General features: G+C 38.1%; 1 protein-coding gene across 1 annotated transcript in view; it reads left to right on the top strand.

The window, feature by feature from the left end:
• fbn2b (fibrillin 2b) overlaps positions 1–21,081 on the top strand; it is a 300,303-nt gene that overhangs the window by 42,559 nt on the left and 236,663 nt on the right. Inside the window, exons 7-8 of the mRNA XM_061883097.1 lie at positions 7,750–7,909; positions 18,951–19,028. The gene's annotated coding sequence lies outside the window, so the exon portion shown is untranslated. The remainder of the gene's footprint in view (positions 1–7,749; positions 7,910–18,950; positions 19,029–21,081) is intronic.

The raw sequence follows: 21,081 nt of genomic DNA, 5'->3' as shown, positions 1-21,081 counted from the left end.
TTTTTTTTTTTAATCGATCTGTTAATGTTTGTTTTGGTTAATGACAGAGCTTCAAAGTAGGATCTACACATGCCTATGTTTCACCAATCAAATGCAGTCACTGGTGACGTTGGACCAATCAAACAGAGCCAGGCGGTCACATGACCGTGATACGTAAAACCCGACTTAAACATGTTGACAAATTTATCGGGGTGTTAGCATTTAGTGGTCGATTGTGCGGAATATGTACTGTACTGTGCAATCTACTAATAAAAGTTTCAATCAATCAATCAAAAGTGTAAAGGGAAAAAGACACTTTTTATTTCAACCGTACTTCCCGTCAAAAGCCTAAAGACTGATCGCACAGTTCCTGTCTTCACAATAAAAGTGCCGTTCCATCGCGCCTGCGTTAACAAAATAAGAGTCTCCGAAAGCCAGCGCAAACAAGCTAGCAAGCTACGGAGTTTGCCGCCAATGTATTTCTTGTAAAGTGTATAAAAACCAATATGGAAGCTGGACAAATAAGATGCCAAAAACCAACGACTTCCATGTGGTATTAGACAGAAAAGAGGAACTTTTTTTCTCCTCCATTTGAAAACATGGACGTCTGATTCCAATCAATGCAAGTCATCAGAATCAGGTAATACACCAACTTATATTCTTGTCTTCATGAAAGATAGGAATCTGTATGTTAAACATGCATGTATATTCATTAAAACACCTTTAACATGTCAACAAAAACGGCAAAATAAATAAATAAAAATAATATACTGTATATATAAATATATATATGATATGTGTGTGTAGAAATGATTTGTGTGTGTATGTTTGATATGTGTGTGTGTATGTATATATGAGGTAGATCACCTCGACTTGGTGATTTACTAAGTAATTGATAAACGTTGAAAAACTTATTGGGGTGTTACCATTTAGTGGTCAATTGTACGGAATATGTACTGTACTGTGCAATCTACTAATACAAGTTTTAATCAATCAATCCAAACAATGAATGCCTACTGAGGCTATGGTGCTGTTAAGTTATTGTGGCTCAATGTGCCATTTTTTTTATTTTATTTTAATGTATTATCATTTAATATATAATATTGTTTTAGTTGCTTAAGAGATATTCCTGGCTCCGAATTTGCTCATTGCTATTTTTATGTTTTTGTGCATTATTTGTTGCCGTAATCATTAAACAAACAGGTTACTCATCAGTTACTCAGTACTTGAGTAGTTTTTTCACAACATACTTTTTACTTTTACTCAAGTAAATATTTGGGTGACTACTCCTTACTTTCACTTGAGTAATACATTTCTAAAGTAACAGTATTCTTACTTGAGTACAATTTCTGGCTACTCTACCCACCTCTGTTGAAATATAACCGTCCTCTGATTATAATCCCTCAAGGCCGAGGAAATGTCAACACAAGCATGGAAAACACTCCAACATTGTCAACAAAAATATTAAAATCACATTAAACAATTAACAATAATCTTTTAAAATTAAAGAATATGTAAGAAATTATTCATAAAGTGTGAAGTGAATTATATTTATATAGCATTTTTCCCTAGTGACTCAAAGCACTTTACATAGTGAAACCCAATATCTAAGTTACATGTTACAACCGGTGTGGGTGGCACTGGGAGCAGGTGGGTAAAGTGTCTTGCCCGAGGACACAACGGCAGTGAATAGGTTGGCAGAAGCGGGGATCGAACCTGGAACCCTCAACCGAGCTATACCGCCCCACAAAGTGTAGGAAAAATAGTGAGAAAATGTAAACACGGAGCGCTATTTTCTGCTGGATTAGCGGCAGGAAGTCACAGCTGTGCTCTAAAGGGTGAGCGCGCTAAGGTGTTAGCGGTCTCGTTTGGGGAAAAAAAAATCCAAAAAACTGTGACTTTTCCTCTTTTTTACCACAATTGTATTTGTTTTTATCAAACACATTTCTGCTTGATACGGATATCAATGAATCAATCAATGTTTATTTATATAGCCCTAAATCACAAATGTCTCAAAGGACTGTACAAACCACTACGACATCCTCGGAAGAACCCACATAGTGAAGTGAATTATATTTATATAGCGCTTTTCTCTAGTGACTCAAAGCGCTTTACATAGTGAAACCCAATATCTAAGTTACATTTAAACCAGTGTGGGTGACACTGGGAGCAGGTGGGTAAAGTGTCTTGCCCAAGGACACAACGGCAGTGACTAGGATGGCGGAAGCGGGAATCGAACCTGCAACCCTCAAGTTGCTGGCACGGCCACTCTACCAACCGTGCTATACCGCCCCAATACATGACGATATCATTGTATCACCAAACCTGTATCGGAACAGCCTTGGTACAAACCTACATTAATGTGATCTTGTCAAACATTCACTAATTCTGTTTTTTCTCCGACAAAATTTTTTTTTTCCAAAACGTTCTTTTTTTTCTTTCTTTTCTGGCCCAGTGGGCAAGCAGCACTGGCGGACTAATCCTGGCCATTAATCTCCTCCTGCCGAGAGGCCGCGGTGGAAGTGAGTTGGCAGCCAGACCGCTTCCTCGCACGGGCCAAACATACTCTGGAAAGCTCGGCGGGACTCTGGTGGTCTTTCCTTTCTCGTGGCGTTTACTGCGAGGAAGACTAGTTCCATCACAAAACCGGACTATAAGCCACAGATACATATTATTTACACAGAAATATTTTGCAAAATGTTTATTTACATACCTTAACTGTTTGCAAATAGTGCCTGTAGCAGGGCAGTAAAACGGTCGATCAAACAAAACAGAAGTCATTCTGGAAACAATTAAGATGTGTATATAAACATTTACAAATTATTTCTGTGTAAATAACTCATTTCACGACGTATACATTGCGACTTATAGCCTGGTGTGGCTAATAAATGGAAGAAAAATTCTTGAAAATGTAGTGGGTGTGGTTTACATACCGATGCGACCTATAGTCCAACAAATATGGTATGTGTTATGAAATGAGTTATTTACACATAAATATGCTGTAAACATTTTTCTACATACAGTGTCTGTAACAGGGCAGTAAAATGGCAAATCAAACAAAACAGAAGTCATGGTCATGTACCTGCTGCTATCTTCGCGATCTAGCTCTCCAATCCGCTAAAGACTCAATAACTAAAAAAATACAAAAAGAATGTAATTTTTGTTTTTATTGTCATGAACTAAACGTAAAACCATCCATAGCGTTTCTGCCGGTTCATTCACTACTCCAAGCAACGTTTGTAAGTTTTACAATATAACTAAAACAATTCTTACTTATTAAACCATTAAAATTCAGGATACAATTAAGAAAAGTAAATTAACTTTTAAAAAATATTTCCGTGTAAATATCTCATTTCACAACGTATATACCTGCCACTTATAGTCTGGTGTGGATAATGTATGGAAAAATTTGTTTTTTTCCCGAAAATGTAGTGGGTGAGGTTTGTATACCGGTGTGCTCTATAGTCCAAAAAATATGGTATGTGTTGTGAAATGAGTTATTTACACATAAATATTCTGTAAATGTTTTTCTACATACAGTGTCTGTAACAGGGGAGTAAAACGGCCAATCAAACAAAACAGAAGTCATGGTCATGGACCCGCTATCTTCGCGAGCTAGCTCTCCAATCCGCTAAAGACTCAATAACTCCACGGTGATGTTTTTGGTAAATTTGTGGAACTGAAACAATACAAAAAGAATGTAATTTTTGGTTTTATTGTCATGAACTATAAGTAAAACCATCCATAGCGTGTCTGCCGATTCATTCACTACTCCAAGCAATGTTTTTAAGTTTTACAATGTAACTAAAACAATTCTTACTTATTAAACCATTAAAATTCTGGAAACAATTAAGAAAAGTAAATTAACTTTTAAAAAATATTTCTGTGTAATAATCTAATTTCACAACGTATATACCTGCCACTTATAGTCTGGTGTGGCTAATGTATGGAAAAATTTGTTTTTTTCCCGAAAATGTAGTGGGTGAGGTTTGTATACCGGTGTGCTCTATAGTCCAAAAAATATGGTATGTGTTGTGAAATGAGTTATTTACACATAAATATTCTGTAAATGTTTTTCTACATACAGTGTCTGTAACAGGGGAGTAAAACGGCCAATCAAACAAAACAGAAGTCATGGTCATGGACCCGCTATCTTCGCGAGCTAGCTCTCCAATCCGCTAAAGACTCAATAACTCCACGGTGATGTTTTTGGTAAATTTGTGGAACTGAAACAATACAAAAAGAATGTAATTTTTGGTTTTATTGTCATGAACTATAAGTAAAACCATCCATAGCGTTTCTGCCGGTTCATTCATCACTTCAAGCAAGGTTTGTAAGTTTTATAATATAACTAAAACAATTCTTACTTATTAAACCATTAAAATTCTGGAAACAATTAAGAAAAGTAAATAGACTTTTAAAAAATATTTCTGTGTAATAATCTAATTTCACAACGTATATACCTGCCACTTATAGGCTGGTGTGGCTAATATATGGAAAAATTGTTTTTTTTCCGAAAATGTAGTGGGTGTGGTTTACATACTGGTGCGATCTATAGTCCAACAAATATGGTATGTGTTATGAAATTTGTTATTTACACATACATATTCTGTAAATGTTTTTCTACATACAGTGACTGTAACAGGGCAGTAAAACGGGAAAAATAAAACAAAACAGAAGTCATGGTCATGGACCCGCTATGTTCGCGAGCTAGCTCGCCAATCCGCTAAAGACTCAATAAGTCCACGGTGATTTTTTTGGTAAATTTGTGGAACTAAAAAAATACAAAAATAATGTAATTTTGGTTTTATTGTCATGAACTATAAGTAAAACAATCCATAGCGTTTCTGCCGGAAAGTATTCTTCGTTCATCAGTCCAAGCAATGTTTGTAAGTTTTACAATATAACTAAAACAAGTCTTACTTACTAAACAGTGCAAATTCTAGAAACAATTACGATATGTAAATAAACATTTACAAAATATTTCCGTGTAAATAACTAATTTCACAACGTATATATATGTGATTTATAGTCTGGTGTGGCTAATATATGGTGAAAAAAAAGTTTTACCGAAAACGTAGTGGGTGTGGTCTATATACCGGTGTGCTCTATAGTCCGAAAAATACGGTATGCATTTTGAAAAAAGTTATTTACACATAAATATTCTGTAAACGATTTTCTACATACAGTGTCTGTAACACGGCAGTAAAACGGCCGATCAAACAAAACAGAAGTCACAGAAGCTAGCTCTCCAATCCGCTAAAGACTCAATAAGTCCACGGTGACGTTTTGGTGAATTTGTGGAACTGAAACAATATAAAAACAATGTACTTTTTGGTGTTATTATTATGAACTATAGGTAAAACTGTCCATAGCGTTTCTGCCGGTTCGTTCATCAATCCAAGCAATGTTTGTAAGTTTTACAATATAATTAAAACAATTCTTACTTACTAAACCATGCAAATTCTATAGGAGTGTTTGAAAACAATTAAAATATATAAATAAACAATAGAAAAACATGTAAACGTGTTAGCATATTAGCTAATGCTAACAGCGTTACGATAGCATGTGCAAATATGCATGAAAGCACTTCTTCAGACATAACACACGGGACTGTTTAGTACATATGAATTGTTTTAGTTGTATTGTAAACCTTACGAACGTTGCATGGAGTGATGAATGAAGAATCCGTACGAGTAAAAACGCTATGGATGGCTTCAGTCCCAGTTCAAGTCCCTAAAACGAGAAGCAACACCGTCCAAAAGATGGCTCCATATCACAAACAATGGGGTTAGCATATTAGCTTATGCCAACAGCGTTACGATAGCACATACAAATATGCACAAAGTCACTCCTACATGATTTAGTACATATGAAATGTTTTAGTTATATTGTAAAACTTACAAATTTTTCTTAGAGTGATGAATGATGAGTCCATACGTGTAAAAACACCATGGAGGGCTTCACTCCTGGTTCAAGGAACTAAAACGGGAAGCGACCCCATCCAAAAGATGGCGCCATAGCACAAACAATTAGGTTAGCAAATTAGCTAATGCCAACAGCGTTACAGTAGCATGTACAAATATGCATGAAGTCACTCCTACAGACATCACACATGGGACGGTTTAGTAAGTACGAATTGTTTTAGTTATATTGTAAAACTTACAAATGTTGCATGGAGTAATGAATGAAGAATCCATATGAGTAGAAACGCTATGGATGGCTTTATTCCCGGTTCAAGGCCCTAAAACGGGAAGCAACGCCGTCCAAAAGATGGCGCCATTAAAACACCATTCCAGTGTCTCCGTGTATGTTTCCTAAAAAGTATTGAACACAAGTGAAGACAAATTCTTATAAATTAGCTGCATGATTCAAAGCGTAGGTAAAAAGCCACACAATTGTTCCTCATTTCTGTGTTAGCAACCATCCGGCGATCTCGGCGCGCAACAGCTGGCTTTTGTCGACGACGAGACAACACAACGCCCCGGAACAAGCGTGACTAAGAGCGTCCTTTTAACGAGCTAATGCAATTAAAGCTGACAACGAGCACATGCTCAAGTTGCGTGTTCGCTCGGCCTCCGCGCTGAAACAAAAACGTGGAAAAAGGACTTGTGGCGTGTTTGAGCGTTTACGTGGGTGTGCAACAGACAACATGGTCATATTGTGTCGTGTTGAGGGCGGGGGTGTGATGCACAAATGGTGTGCTAACTCCTCACCGCCTAACTCTGCAGACTTTCATGCTCCAGTCAGTCCAGTCTGCCAGGACCATGGACACAGTTTTTGTTCCGCCTCGCACACAACATCTTTAATAAGAGAGAAAAGATGCTTGTGCATTATTGGCAACCACATTTACAACTTGTGTCCGTGCGTCACACTTTCTGGCTCCTGTTGTTTATCGTCATTGTTATATTTCAAGATAAATGATTATATCTCCACATTTTATATTCATTTATTTTTAATCTATATTGGATTTATGTCGACCTCATCAAATACCTGCGTTACTATACTGTTGCCATGACACCTTGCACTACACTGTTTGCACTCTATATATTATGTACTGTGGTGTATTACTTCTCTCTTTATAATATATATATATACATATATATATATATATATATATATATATATGTGTGTGTGTGTATATGTTTATGTATGTATGTATGTATATTTATGAACATATGTTTTTATATATATTTTATATCTATTTATACTTATACATATTTATATATATATACATGTATATGTTTGTTTATATATATAAATACATGTACTGTATATATGTATATTTATGAATATATATATATATGTTTTATACATGTATATATTTCATATATATTTATATATACCTATATAATATAGTATATATTTATATATTGCAAAAAATATATATATGTTTATATATTTATTAATATATATATATATATTTATATATATATAATTGAATATATATGTATGTATGTATGTATGTATATATATATATATATATATATATATAAAATACAAAATATTTTTGGCAATATAGTGCATATATATATATATATATATATATATATATATACACACTATATTGCCAACAAAAGTATTAAATCAGGGGTGCCCAACACTTCTTCTGCAGGCGAGCTACTTTTCAATTGACCAAGTTGAGGGGATCTACCTCATTCATATGTATCATTTATATGTTTTTATTTATGAAACATACATTTTTGTTAACAGATTAAAGGTTTTTAATGATAATACAATAAAAAACATAATGTCTGTTTCCCTGTTTAGGCTGTTGCCCCCGCGACAAAACCTCGGATAAGCGGAAGAAGATGGATGGATGGATGGAATGTTTCTGTTGTTCATACTGGCAACATAATGTCAATACTTGGACTTTGAGGTGGTTGTTTTCCCGAGAAGCAAGTGAACTTGGACCGGAGATGGCATGAAAGTAAAGACATCTTTTATTTTAACACTATAACTGCACAAAAAAGGCAAACAAAAGGCGCGCACAATGGCGGTACAAAAACTCGGCTGTGAAAACAAAACTCACACTAAGGCAAAACTATGAACATAAAACAAAAACTTCCACTGTGGCATAAATAACGAGAAAACTTACTTGGAACGAACCGAGAGAATAAATAACAGAAACAGACAGGCTTAAATTATACTGTGCTGATTAGTGAAAACAGGTGTGAGACATAAGGACAGGTGAAAATGAATGGGTAGTCGTGGTGACAAAACAAACCAGGAAGTGCAAAAACAGGAACTGAGTGGCCAAAAAACAAACAGAACATGACTAAAACAAAACATGATCACATAGACATGACAAAATGCGGTGTTCCAGCACTTCCTATGTGACCTGGAAGGTGCTCGGATTGTGTCTAAGTCCTTGGCAAAGCACCATGAATCACATGGCCTGGCAGTGTGGGTCTCGTTTCCAAGACGGAACACGTCCTGACAATAAAGCACCCCCCCCACCCCCACAATTGTATCTCCGGAACATCCCATTGTTGGATTAACATCACGCAGCCTCCCACTGAGACCAAGAGTTTTATGGCCCTAATTACCCAACTTGGTTCATCTTTTGTTTTGGTCTTCCAGTGGTTTATTGCTCCAACCAAGCAGGGGGTTTTGTTCAAAATGATGTATCTCCGGGTTCCTCTCGGTCCTGAATAACGGTCCTTTTGTGCCAGCACAGGATTTGTCACCTGGGACAAGAGAAGGTTTGAGGGTCAAACTGTTCTAGAGATGACCAAGACCTCTGTTCAACTGTCAGTCTGAATTGCTCCCTTGTTGGCTGAACAGTTCTTGAACGGTGGCTTGCCTTGAGCAGCAGACACGCTTCTTGGTGGTTTTTATTAAGATGTAAAACTAAACAGCTGCAGATTCCTGGATGGAGACTATGGTCTTTGTCGAGTTATCTGCAGTCCGATGATCTGAAGATTAAGAAGAAGACGTTGACCGCCACATCATCTAGAGACTGAGTCTGCTTTCTCAGTTCTTCAGCTTCCGCCAAACATCTGGATCTTATTTCATTTCCATCCATTTTCTTTCGCTTCTTCAAGTTGTGACGGTTCTTCCTGGTCTCTGGCTATTCATTCATTCGATGTTTACTTATATAGCCCTAAACCACGAGTGTCTCAAAGGGCTGCACAAACCACAACGACATCCTCAGCTCAGATCCCACATCAGGGCAAGGACAAACTCAACCCAATGGGACAATGAGAAACCTTGGAGGGGACTGCAGATTTCGGGACCCTCCCACCCCCAGGCGACCGGTGCAATGGACGTCGAGTGGATCTAGCACAATATTGTGAGAGTCCTGTCTATAGTGCATCTAACATAATAGTGAGAGTCCAGTCCATAGTGGATCTAACATAATAGTGAGAGTCCAGTCCATAGTGGATCTAACATAATAGTGTGAGAGTCCAGTCCATAGTGGATCTAACATAATAGTGAGAGTCCAGTCCATAGTGGATCCAACATAATAGTGTGAGAGTCCAGTCCATAGTGGATCTAACATATAGTGAGAGTCCAGTCCATAGTAGATCTAACATAATAGTGAAAGTCCAGTCCATAGTGGCTCTAACATAATAGTGTGAGAGTCCAGTCCATAGTGGATCCAACATATAGTGAGAGTCCAGTCCATAGTGGATCTAACATAATAGTGTGAGAATCCAGTCCATAGTGGATCAAACATAATAGTGTGAGAGTTCAGTCCATAGTGGATCTAACATAATAGTGGGAGTCCAGTCCATTGTGGCTCTAACATAATAGTGAGAGTCCAGTCCATAGTGGATCTAACATAATAGTGTGAGAATCCAGTCCATAGTGGATCAAACATAATAGTGTGAGAGTCCTGTCTATAGTGCATCTAACATAATAGTGAGAGTCCAGTCCATAGTGGATCTAACATAATAGTGAGAGTCCAGTCCATAGTGGATCTAACATAATAGTGTGAGAGTCCAGTCCATAGTGGATCTAACATAATAGTGAGAGTCCAGTCCATAGTGGATCCAACATAATAGTGTGAGAGTCCAGTCCATAGTGGATCTAACATATAGTGAGAGTCCAGTCCATAGTAGATCTAACATAATAGTGAAAGTCCAGTCCATAGTGGCTCTAACATAATAGTGTGAGAGTCCAGTCCATAGTGGATCCAACATATAGTGAGAGTCCAGTCCATAGTGGATCTAACATAATAGTGTGAGAATCCAGTCCATAGTGGATCAAACATAATAGTGTGAGAGTTCAGTCCATAGTGGATCTAACATAATAGTGGGAGTCCAGTCCATTGTGGCTCTAACATAATAGTGTGAGAGTCCAGTCCATAGTGGATCTAACATGTATTGAAAGTCCAGTCCATAGTCGATCTAACATAATAGTGAGAGAATCCAGTCAATAGTGGATCTAACATAATAGTGAGAGTCCAGTCCATAGTGGATCAAACATGATATTGTGAGAGTCCAGTCCATAGTGGATCTGAAATAATAGTGTGACAATCCAGTCCATAGTGGATCTAAGATGATATAGTGAGAGTCCAGTCCATAGTGGATCTAACATAATAGTGTGAGAATCCACTCCATAGTGGATCAAACATGATAATGTGAGAATCCAGTCCATAGTGCATCTAACATAATAGTGTGAGAGTTCAGTCCATAGTGGATTTAACATAATAGTGAGAGTCCAGTCCATAGTGGATCTAACATAATAGTGTGAGAGTCCAGTCCATAGTGGATCTAACGTAATAGTGAGAGAATCCAGTCCATAGTGGATCTAACATAATAGTGAGAGTCCAGTCCATAGTGGCTCTGACATAATAGTGTGAGAGTCCAGTCCATAGTGGATCTAACATAATAGTGTGAGAGTTCAGTCCATAGTGGCTCTAACATAATTGTGAGAGTCCAGTCCATAGTGGATCTAACATAATAGTGTGAGAATCCAGTCCATAGTGGATCTAACATAATAGTGTGAGAGTCCAGTCCATAGTGGATCTAACATAATAGTGAGAGTTTAGTCCATAGTGGATCTAACATAATTGTGAGAGTCCAGTCCATAGTGGATCTGAAATAATAGTGTGAGAATCCAGTCCATAGTGGATCTAACATAATAGTGTGAGTGTCCAGTCCATGGTGGATTAAACATGATATTGTGAGAGTCCAGTCCATACTGGCTCTAACATAATAGTGAGAGTCCAGTCCATAGTGGATCTGAAATAATAGTGTGAGAATCCAGTCCATAGTGGATCTAACATAATAGTGTGAGTGTCCAGTCCATGGTGGATTAAACATGATATTGTGAGAGTCCAGTCCATACTGGATCTAACATAATAGTGAGAGTCCAGTCCATAGTGGATCTGAAATAATAGTGTGAGAATCCAGTCCATAGTGGATCTAACATAATAGTGGGAGAGTCCAGTCCATGGTGGATTAAACATAATAGTGAGAGTCCAGTCCATAGTGGATCTAACATAATAGTGTGAGAGTCCAGTCCATGGTGGATTAAACATAATAGTGAGAGTCCAGTCCATAGTGGATCTAACATAATAGTGTGAGAGTCCAGTCCATAGTGGATCTAACATAATAGTGTGAGAGTCCAGTCCATAGTGCATCAAACATGATAGTGTTAGAGTCCAGTTTATAGTGGATCTTTCTTTTCAACTGGTAAACCGTGGGCAAACTCCACGGTAGAAATGACACGGGTTGATTTAAGAAAAAAAAATTAGCATCAGATTCCTAGAAACACTTGACTTTTAAAGTCACTTTGATAGTAGGATAATATAGCTAACATAGACACTTACATCATGTATTGTCTTCATTATAAAACTTATTTATATAAGGCTTTTTAATTTTTTTGCGGATCTGTTTTCTGTATTTTTGGCCCAATATGGTTCTTTCAGAATTTGGTGTAGCCGACCCTTGGGAACCTGTCTTTCTCTCCTTCACCGTGACCGTGTATGACTGCAGGATGCGCTGATTGCCTCTGAATAACGAACGTGTCCCAAAGTCTCAATCGAAACCCGGGGCAACCCTGGCTAAAGACCTCATTACTGACATACGAAGGAACCGAGTCTTCCCCTTTAGGGTTGTTTGGGGGCCCCAAGACAAGAGGCGCTCAGCTGTCCTGTCCAATAAACCACCCAGATGGTCTCCCCTCATCCAGCGGGGGGCTTCCTATCAGCACTTGTGGCAACAAAGCACAAGGACGTGTCAATCAGCGCGCCCCGGCGGGTGTTGCCAGTAAACAGGCGGACTTTGACTCGCAGGCGTGAATTTGACACTGGGCGGAACACGTTGTGTTTACTGCCAATATGTGTCTCCAAGTCCAATCAAATAGTTGACCCGATGATGAAGATTCCGGAAGAAACTGCCAGCATTAGTTGATGTAAAAAAATTCAGTTGGCCAAAATCAATCATCAATCAATCAATGTTTACTTATATAGCCCTAAATCACTAGTGTCTCAAAGGGCTGCACAAACCACTACCACATCCTCGGTAGGCCCACATAAGGGCAAGGAAAACTCACACCCAGTGGGACGTCGGTGACAATGATGACTATGAGAACCTTGGAGAGGAGGAAAGCAATGGATGTCGAGCGGGTCTAACATGATACTGTGAAAGTTCAATCCATAATGGATCCAACACAGTCGCGAGAGTCCAGTCCAAAGCGGATCCAACACAGCAGCGAGAGTCCCGTTCACAGCGGAGCCAGCAGGAAACCATCCCAAGCGGAGGCGGATCAGCAGCGCAGAGATGTCCCCAGCCGATATACAGGCGAGCAGTACATGGCCACCGGATCGGACCGGACCCCTCCACAAGGGAGAGTGGGACATAGGAGAAAAAGAAAAGAAATGGCAGATCAACTGGTCTAAAAAGGGAGTCTATTTAAAGGCTAGAGTATACAAATGAGTTTTAAGGTGAGACTTAAATACAAAAGCAAAAAAATTCAGTTGCGTAAACTCAGTGTAAAAAAACCAACAACCCTTCAATCAATCAGTCAATCAATGTTTATTTATATAGCCCCAAATCACAAATGTCTCAAAGGACTGCACAAATCATTACGACTACAACATCCTCGGAAGAACCCACAAAAGGGCAAGGAAAACTCACACCCAGTGCGCAGGGAGAATTCACATCCAGTGGGACGCCAGTGACAATGCTGACTATGAGAAACCTTGGAGAGGACCTCAGATGTGGGCACCCCCCCCCCCCCCCCCCTCTAGGGGACCGAAAGCAATGGATGTCGAGCGGGTCTAACATGATACTGTGAAAGTTCAATCCATAGTGGCTCCAACACAGCTGCGAGAGTTCAGTTCAAAGCGGATCCAAGACAGCAGCGAGAGTCCCGTCCACAGGAAACCATCTCAAGCGGAGGCGGATCAGCAGCGTAGAGATGTCCCCAACCGATACACAGGCGAGCGGTCCATCCTGGGTCACGACGAGCGGTCCATCCTGGGTCTCGACTCTGGACAGCCAGTACTTCATTCATTGGCATCGGACCGGACCCCCTCCACAAGGGAGGGCGGGACATAGGAGAAAAAAGAAAAGAAGCGGCAGATCAACTGGTCTAAAAAGGAGGTCTATTTAAAGGCTAGAGTATACAAATGAGTTTTAAGGTGAGACTTAAATGCTTTTACTAAGGTAGCATCTCGAACTGTTACCGGGAGGGCATTCCAGAGTACTGGGGCCCGAACGGAAAACGCTCTATAGCCCGCAGACTTTTTTGGGGCTCTAGGAATCACTAATAAGCCGGAGTCTTTTGAACGCAGATTTCTTGCCGGGACATATGGTACAATACAGTCGGCAAGATAGGATGGAGCTAGACCGTGTAGTATTTTATACGTAAGTAGTAAAACCTTAAAGTCACATCTTAAGTGCACAGGAAGCCAGTGCAGGTGAGCCAGTACAGGCGTAATGTGATCAAACTTTCTTGTTCTTGTCAAAAGTCTAGCAGCCGCATTTTGTACCAACTGTAATCTTTTAATGCTAGACATGGGGAGACCCCAAAATAATACGTTACAGTAATCGAGACGAGACGTAACAAACGCATGGATAATGATCCCGGAGTCCTTAGTGGACAAAATGGAGCGAATTTTAGCGATATTACGGAGATGAAAGAAGGCCGTTTTAGTAACGCTTTTAATGTGTGACTCAAAGGAGAGAATTGGGTTCAAGATAATACCCAGATTTTTTACCGAGTCACCTTGTTTTATTATTTGGTTGTCAAATGTTAAAGTTGTATTATTAAATAGAGGTCGGTGTCTGGCAGGACCGATAATCAGCATTTCCGTTTTTTTGGCGTTAAGTTGCAAAAAAAACCCTTTTAACTATGAACAATGAAACACTGAATATTAACAAATTCTGAACAACACTCCTCTTTTACTTCTCAGACCAGCTCCTCGATAATTCATAATCCATCCATTTTAAATGATAAATGGGTTGTACTTGTATAGCGCTTTTCTACCTTCAAGGTACTCAAAGCGCTTTGACACTACGTCCACATTTACCCATTCACACACACATTCACACACTGATGGAGGGAGCTGCCGTGCAAGGCGCCAACCAGCACCCATCAGGAGCAAGGGTGAAGTTTCTTGCTCAGGACACAACGGACGTGACGAGGTTGGTACTAGGTGGGATTTGAACCAGGGCCCCCGGGTTGCGCACGGCCACTCTTCCACTGCGCATCCCGTCCCTAATTTTCTACCGCTTGTCCCGTTCGGGGTCGCGGGGAGTGCTGAAGCCTATCTCAGCTGCATTCGGGCGGAAGGCAGAGTACACCCTGGACAAGTCGCCCTATCATCGCATAGGAAAAACACTAAATAACCTTCATGAGCAAAACATTAGACTCAGCAGTTTAACGTCTTGGACTGTCATTGGAACACAAAAAAAATTATTATCAAAAACAATACATTTTTATCAACACTAGGGTTGCAAAAGGGCTGGAAAGTTTCCGGTAAATTTCCGGAAATTTACCACGGGAAGTTAAGCTTTGGCAATATTGACCATTATTGTATTATTCAAAGTTGGACACCGTCCATGGGAATTGATGGGAATTAATGGCGAATTACAATAATGATATATTTCGTCCTGGTCTTGGAACTGTGGACCAGCTCTATACTCTCGGCAGGGTTCTTGAGGGTGCATGGGACTTTGCCCAACCAGTCTTCATGTCCTTTGTGGACTTGGAGAAGGCATTCGACCGTGTCCCCCGGGAAGTCCTGTGGGGAGTGATCAGAGAGTATGGGGTATCGGACTGTCCGATTGTGGCGGTCCACTCCCTGTATGATCAGTGCCAGAGCTTGGTCCGCATTGCTGGCAGTAAGTCGAACACATTTCCAGTGAGGGTTGGACTCCGCCAAGACTGCCCTTTGTCACCCATTCTGTTCATAACTTTTGTGGACAGAATTTCTAGGCGCAGTCAAGGCGTTGAGGGGTTCCGGTTTGGTGGCTGCAGGATTAGGTCTCTGCTTTTTGCAGATGATGTAGTCCTGATGGCTTCATCTGGCCAGGATCTTCAGCTCTCACTGGGTCGGTTCGCAGCTGAGTGTGAAGCGACCGGGATGGGAATCAGCACCTCCAAGTCCGAGTCCATGGTTCTCGCCCAGAAAAGGGTGGAGTTCCATCTCCGGTTTGTGAAGGAGATTTAGCCCCATGTGGAGGAGTTCAAGTGCCTCGGAGTCTTGTTCACGAGTGGGGGAAGAGTGGATTGTGAGATCGACAGGCGGATCGGTGCGGCGTCTTCAGTAATGCAGACGTTGTATCGATCCGTTGTGGTGAAGAAGGAGCTGAGCCGGAAGGCAAAGCTCTCAATTTACCCGTCGATCTACGTTCCCATCCTCACCTAAGGTCATGATCTTTGGGTTATGACCGACAGGACAAGATTACGGGTACAAGTGGCCCAAATTAGTTTCCTCCCCCAGGTGGCGGGTCTCTCCCTTTGAGATAGGGTGAGAAGCTCTGTCATCCGGGAGGAACTCAAAGTAAAGCCGCTGCTCCTCCACATGGAGAGGAGCCAGATGAGGTGGTCCGTGCATCTGGTCAGGATGCCACCCGAACGCCTCCCTAGGGAGGTGTTTAGGGCACATCCAACAGGTAGGGGGCCACGGGGAATACCCAGGACACGTTGGGAAGACTGTCTCCCGAGTAAAATCTCTTTTTTTTTTGTTGCAACATTTAACATTATTAACGATAACTAGAGGTGTCCCAAAAAATATTTTTAATTGAATTGTGATTAAAAAATCCCCCAATTTTTTTTATTTTTTATTTTTGACTTCTTTATTTTTTTTTTTATTATTATTTGTTTTATCTGTCCTGTCCAGCCACTCAGGCAAATCATATTTTGGATGTAGAGGGTAGATGTTCATATCTGCTGTACAGATTTACTTTAGAAAAGAGAAATGTTGGATACTTTTTCCATTCTACTGCAAACTTTAAGCCGAAACCTTTGTTAAATTGCAATTCCTGTACGCCCAATTCAACAGTACCAATTGTCAGTACTTTTGTGTGTGTTAATAATTGTTTTTGTTTTTTTTGCAACATTTAAAAATATTTATGATTTAACTAGGGGCGCCAAAAAAGCAAATTTCGATTGAATGGTGATTAGAAAATTCCCGCAAATTTAGCAAATGTACATACCAAAAAAAAAAGACAATTTCTGGCTGAAATTGTTACATGACTCTTCCTTTTTTCTATTTTGGATCAGTTTTAATTATGTAAAAAGTTAAATATATATTGTTAGTATGAATATTTCAGCTATTTATTTTATTTTTTTTCCCATCCTTACTCGGATTCTTTTTTTTTTGGAACCAATAAGGTAACAGGAATAAAAAACGATACTCAATGGTACCAATTTTCAGTGCATTTGTGTGTTTTAATAATTATTAATTGTTTTTGACTGTAAAATCGCTTTTTTTTTTTCAACATTTAAAATTATTAATGATAACTAGGGGTGCCAAAAAATCTAATTTTGATTGAATTGTGATTAAAAAAATCTAACTAATTTATTTATTTATTTTTACTTAAAAAAAAGCCATGTCCCGCCACTGAGGCTAAACCTTTTTTTGGATGTAGATGATAGATGCTCATATCTGCTGTACAGATTGACTTTGGAGAAGAGAAGTGGTGGATACTTTTTCCACTCTACTGCAAACTTTAAGCCGAAACCTTTGTTAAATTGCACTTCCTGTACGCCCAATTCAACAGTACCAATTGTCAGTACTTTGTGTGTGTTAATAATTATTAATTGTTTATGATAGTAAAATCTTTTTTTTGCAACATTTAAAATTATTTATGATTTAACTAGGGATGCCAAAAAAGCTAATTTCGATTGAATGGTGATTAAGAAATTCCTGCAAATTTAGCAAATGTACATACCAAAAAAAAAAAAGATGATTTCTGGCTGAAATTGTTACATGACTCTTGCTTTTTTCTATTTTGGATCAGTTTTAATTATGTAAAAAGTTAAATATATATTGTTAGTATGAATATTTCAGCTATTTATTTTATTTTTTTCCCATCCTTGCTGTGATAAAAAAAAATTTTGGAACCGATAAGGTACCAGGAATAAAAAAACGGTACTAAATGATACCAAATTTTAGTGCATTTGTGTCTTTTTAATAATTATTAATTGTTTTTGACTGTAAAATCGCTTTTTTTTTTCAACATTTAAAATTATTAATGATAACTAGGGGTGCCAAAAAAATCTAATTTTGATTAAATTGTGATTAAAAAAATCTAAAACAATTTATTTATTTATTTTTACTTAAAAAAAAAAAAAAGCCCTGTCCAGCCACTGAGGCAAAACCTTTTTTTGGATGTCGATGATAGATGCTCATATCTGCTGTACAGATTGACTTTGGAGAAGAGAAATGTTGGATACTTTTTCCACTCTACTGCAAACTTTAAGCCGAAACCTTTGTTAAATTGCACTTCCTGTACGCCCAATTCAACAGTACCAATTGTCAGTACTTTTGTGTGTGTTAATAATTGTTTTTGTTTTTTTTGCAACATTTAAAATTATTAATGATTTAACTAGGGATGCCAAAAGAGCAAATTTCGATTGAATGGTGATTAAAAAAATTCCCGCAAATTTATCAAATGTACATACCAAAAAAAAAAAGATAATTTCTGGCTGAAATTGTTACATGACTCTTGCTTTTTTCTATTTTGGATCAGTTTGAATTATGTAAAAAGTTAAATATATATTGTTAGTATGAATATTTCAGCTATTTATTTTATTTTTTTCCCATCCTTGCTGTGATAAAAAAAAATTTGGGAACCGATAAGGTACCAGGAATAAAAAACAGTACTCAATGGTAGCAATGTTCAGTGCATTTGTGTGTTTTAATAATTATTAATTGTTTTTGACTGTAAAATCGCTTTTTTTTTTCAACATTTGAAATTATTTATGATAACTAGGGGTGCCAAAAAAATCTAATTTTGATTGAATTGTGATTTAAAAAAATCGAACTAATTTATTTATTTATTTTTACTTTAAAAAAAGCCCTGTCCCGCCACTGAGGCAAAACCTTTTTTTGGATGTAGATGATAGATGCTCATATCTGTTGTGCAGATTGACTTTGGAGAAGAGAAGTGTTGGTTACTTTTTCCACTCCACTGCAAACTTAAATCCGAAACCTTTGTAAAAATTCAATTTTTTTCGAACGTTGATGGAGTTTTTGCACCAGCCTGACACCGACAACACCCTCGGTGTCGTGGCCGTCGACATTAGGACTGGGGCGGGTTTCCCCGCTGACCTCTTGACCTTTCGTGTTCCCCTCCTTCTTATCTGAAGTGGAGCCTGCAGGAGGTGACGAGCTTTGCGACTTTGCATTGTTCCGACAACCTTCTTCTCCTTCTCCTACTTCAGGAATGTGGGTTTGTTGCTCCCCCCCTCCACCACTCTCTCTCTTTGTCCCCTCCCCTCATCCCAGGCAGGACACTTCTCTAACTTTTCTCCACTTTTTTTTTTCTCCCCTTCTCACAAAGCCGCAGTGGAGTGTCCCCGTGCTCGGCGTGCACATCTCCCAGCGCGGATCTCGGAGGGCCCGTCGTCGTCGAGGCAAGGTAACGTGTGCGTCTTTATGGGGGGGGGGCGGATTTATTGAGGGGCCGGTGCTATTGTGGCCTGTTTCACGGCGGATTAACCCGTCCTTTTGAGCACAGTCACCTCCCGTGTTGAGATGCCGCACTGGAAAAGTTGCATCTGCCTTTTTCAAGGAGCTGCAAAAGAAAACTGGAGCTTGAATTCTTGGACTTTCTTTAGTTTTTGGGGCCATTTTTGTTAAAGAAAGCGAGCAGTGGCTGAAGTCCATTCATAAAGTTGCAGCGGGAGCGCAGTCCTGCAGCTTTGAAGTGTAGAACTCCCATTTTTAACCCCGTTCTACACGGTTGTATTATCCTGAGTGACACAAAAACATCATTTTTGTTCGTCTTTAACTAACAGCAGGTTTACATACAAATTTTTTTGTTTCTTATTTAATTTTTTTGTACCAGGAATAAATGCCGGTACTCAACGGTACCAATTTTCAGTACTTTTGCGTGTTAATAATTAATGGTTTTTGATAGTAAAATCTTTTTTTTGCAACCTTTAAAATTATTTATGATAAGTATGGGTGCCAAAAAAATCCGTTTTTGATTGAACTGTGATTAAAAAATCCCCCAATTTTTTTTAAATAAAAAAATAAAATGAAAAGTATCTTTTTTTTCTTTTTTAATATGTCCTGTTCAGCCACTCAGGCAAATCATATTTTGGATGTAGAGGGTAGATGCTCATATCTGCTGTAAAGATTTACTTTAAAAAGAAAAGTGTTGGATACTTCTCTTGTGGCCTTATTTGTATTTGACTTTATTAAATGTTTGGGTAGAATTCTATGAAACAAAACCACTTTTGGAAACGTCAACCCGATTCTACACAGTTGGATTGTCCCGAGTGACACAAAAACATGATTTTGGTTTGTCTTTAACAAAGAGCAGGTTTAGATAAAAAAAAAAAAAAAAAAAAAATATATATATATATATATATATATATATATATATATATATATATATATATATATATATATATATATATATATATATATATATATATATATATATAATTTTTTTTTTTTTTTTTTTCGTGATGGATCCAGTACCAGGATTCAACGGTACCAATTTTCGGTACTGTTGGGTGTGTTAATAATTATTAATTGTTTTTGATAGAAAAAATCTTTTTTTTTCAACATTTCAAAAAATTTATGATAACTAGGGTTGCCCAAAAATTTATTTTCAATTGACTTTTGATAAAAAATTCCCGCAAATTTAGCAGGTTTACATACAACAACTAAAAAAAGATAATTTCTGGCTGAAATTGTTACAGGACTCTTGCCTTTTTCTATTTTGGATCAGTTTTTATTTTGGAAAAAGTTAAATATATATTGTTTGTATAAACATTAAAGCTATTTAAAAAAAAGAAAATCTCATCTTTGCTGTGATTTTTTTTTTTGGAACTGATACGGTGCCAGGAATAAATACCGGTACTCAACGGTACCAATTTTCAGTACTTTTGCGTGTTAATAATTATTAATGGTTTTTAATGGTAAAATCTTTTTTTTGCAACCTTTAAAATTATTTACGATAACTAAGGGTGCCCAAAAAATCAGTGTTTGATTGAACTGTGATTAAAAAATCCCCCAATTTTTTTTAAATAAAAAAATAAAATAAAAAGTACCTTTTTTTTTTTTATGTGTCCTGTTCAGCCACTCAGGCAAATTATATTTTGGATGTAGAGGGTAGATGCTCATATCTGCTGTACAGATTTACTTCAAAAAGAGAAGTGTTGGATACTTCTCTTGTGGCCTTATTTGTATTTGACTTTATTAAATGTTTGGGTAGAATTCTATGAAACAAAACCACTTTTGGAAACGTCAATCCGATTCTACACAGTTGGATTATCCTGAGTGACACAAAAACATGATTTTTGTTTGTCTTTAACAAAGAGCAGGTTTACATTAAAAAAAAAATATATATATATATTTATATTTTTCGTGACGGATCCAGAACCAGGAATAAATACCGGTATTCAACGGTACCAATTTTCAGTACTTTTGGGTGTGTTAATAATTATTGTTTTTGATAG

This window comes from Nerophis ophidion, linkage group LG22, assembly GCF_033978795.1.
Source record: "Nerophis ophidion isolate RoL-2023_Sa linkage group LG22, RoL_Noph_v1.0, whole genome shotgun sequence".
Classification (NCBI taxonomy): Eukaryota; Metazoa; Chordata; class Actinopteri; order Syngnathiformes; family Syngnathidae; genus Nerophis; species Nerophis ophidion.
The sequence above is the reverse complement of the archived record's forward strand: the minus strand, read 5'-3'. Positions and strand labels throughout refer to the sequence as shown.